The sequence below is a fragment of the Orycteropus afer genome, unplaced genomic scaffold (assembly GCF_000298275.1).
Source record: "Orycteropus afer afer isolate SDZICR_OR568_19922 unplaced genomic scaffold, OryAfe1.0 scaffold00069, whole genome shotgun sequence".
NCBI classification, from domain to species: Eukaryota; Metazoa; Chordata; class Mammalia; order Tubulidentata; family Orycteropodidae; genus Orycteropus; species Orycteropus afer.
This window is the reverse complement of record NW_006921656.1, coordinates 1,523,446-1,526,062: the sequence shown is the minus strand read 5'-3', so window position 1 is coordinate 1,526,062 and position 2,617 is coordinate 1,523,446.

Sequence of the window (2,617 nt, the reverse complement as noted above, 5' to 3'; positions counted from 1 at the left end):
AAACCACACCCACTGCCCTGGAGTCCAGTCTGACCCACAGCGCCCCTAGAGGACAGAGTGGAACTGCCCACAGGGTCTCCAAGGCTGTGATCTTTACAGAAGCAAAGCCCAAACCACACCCACTGCCAGGAGTCCATTCCGACACACAGCGCCCCTAGAGGACAGAGTGGAACTGCACCACAGGGTCTCCAAGGCTGTGATCTTTACAGAAGCAGACTGTCTCATCTTTTTCCTGGAGAGCAACTGGCAGGTTTCAATCACTAACTTTTGGTTAGGTGTTGAGTGCTTAACCCCTGCACCACCAGAGCACCTCATATGCTGCTTTGCCCCCCAAATTTCACAGTTCCCACGGCAGCACTTACTGGAGAATTGTTTCAAACTCACCACGTGTCCTCTGCCATACAGCATCTCAGACACCCAGCTTCCTGCCGCCCTCCTACGGTCTTTTTCAGAGCGTTTTATTAGGCGGATGCTGCTAAGTCCCCACAGCAGACCCAAGAGCAGGACAAATCACCAGCCTGCACCAGGAACCACTGCTACTGCTTCCGGAGCATTCCTGGTCTGTTCCGACCTGCTCCTGGACTAGGAGAAGCATCAGGGATTTCCCTTCTGTCAACCTCACACAAGAAGGTCGATGTGAAATGCCTTCTTCCACCACACAAGGGACTGCTCTCATGTGAAGAAAGCGTGTCAAAACTTTCGTAAAGCCTCTGTAGATCGGCCAGGGTCTAGCACGAACCCCAACGACTAGATGTTATAGTCATCAGCCTGTTGGCTCTGCTCCGGCACTCTGGCCCCACAGCTGACATACAGCAGTCACCACTCACAGTCACCTCAGCTGCACACGCCCCTGGAGATGAGCCTACCTGGCGGCTCTCACCCAGGGGCAACTCGGCCTCCATGGGACACCCGGCATCATTGGGAGACATTCTTGGACATAGAAATGTATGACTTTTCTGAACACAGCTTCTTTGGAGTAGAAAGTGCTACTGGTATCTAGAGGGTGGAGGCCAGGGACGCTGGTAAACATCCTTCAGGGCACAGATGTCCTCACCACAGAGAGCAATCCGGCCCACAGTCAACAGTGCCACAGCTGGCAACCCTGCTGGGAGGCATTAAAAAGCAGCTCTGGGGGCACAATGGTTAAAGCACTTAGCTGCCAACTGACAGGTCAGTGGTTTGAACCCAGCAGCCACTCCAGGAGAAATATGTGGCAGTGGTTCCAGTACAGATCAACAGCTTTGGAGACCCTGTGGGCAGTTCCACTCTGTCCTCTGGGGGCGCTGTGGGTCAGAATGGACTCCAGGCAGTGGGTGTGGTTTGGGCTTTGCTTCTGTGAAGACTGACAGCCTTGGAGACCCTGTGGGGCAGTTCCACTCTGTCCTCTAGGGGCGCTGTGGGTCAGAATGGACTCCACGGCAGTGGGTGTGGTTTGGGCTTTGCTTCTGTGAAGACTGACAGCCTTGGAGACCCTGTGGGGCAGTTCCACCCTGTCCTCTAGGGGCGCTGTGGGTCAGAATGGACTCCACGGCAGTGGGTGTGGTTTGGGCTTTGCTTCTGTGAAGACTGACAGCCTTGGAGACCCTGTGGGCAGTTCCACTCTGTCCTCTAGGGGCACTGTGGGTCGGAATGGACTCAAGGGCAAGGGGTTGTTGTGTTCTGTTTTGTTTTTAAGGTTATTAAATAGGATAAGGTTTTTCTTTAGAACCTTAAACCCTTGATCGTGATATTTTGCATCCATCAGCTGGCACAGAAGCTAACAAGTGTTTCCTGAGGAGGCTTTGCATCTCGGGCCACAGACAGGCTCTGCAGTGTCCAGTTGCCTTCCTGTTGTTGTTGCTGTTATGTGCCGTCCAGTCGGACCTGACTCATAGCGACCCCTCCTTGGGTTTCCGAGGCAGCATCACTATGGAAGCAGATGGCCCAACCTTCCTTCCGAGGAGTGGCTGGTGGGTTTGAACCGCCAGCCTTCTGGTGAGCAGGCAAGTGTCTCAGCCACTGTGCTACCGGAGTTGCCTTCCTAGGCGTTGGTTTTTTAAACAACCCTTTAGACGTATGAGCCCACTCCTAGCTTGTAGCCACGTACGTCCAGGCTGGGAGCATGACCAGCTTGCCGACCTCACTGTCTGCAGCCCTCCCACCAACATCTATCAAGGTTGAGGGCAGACAGGGAGGAGCCCTTCATGTTACTAAGGTCATCTGTCTGCACCCTGACTCAAAGCAGCACCGAGGAGAAGGCTGCATCTCCAGGCCGGCCTCCTAAGAGGGAGGATGACATGGGAGAGGCCTTTCCCAGACACCTGGACCACTGCCCACATAGGGCCACTTCTGATCGGCTTATTTTCAGAGAAGGTTAAATGGGGATCACGGAAAGAAAGACCCAGCAACCACGAGGCCTCTGCTTGATGGCCCCATAGGTCCCAACACCAGGCCTGTGTTTCCACCTGCTGAAAGGTTGAGGAACTCGCCCAAGATACCTAACCAAGATACCCTCTCATCTGTCCTGGGGACAGTCTAGGCGTTTACTGAACTAACCACTCGGACAGTGAAGTACGTGTGACCTGGTCAAGGGGCTGCAGGTTTCCAGAACTATCAGATCAATACAGAACGCAAAGGC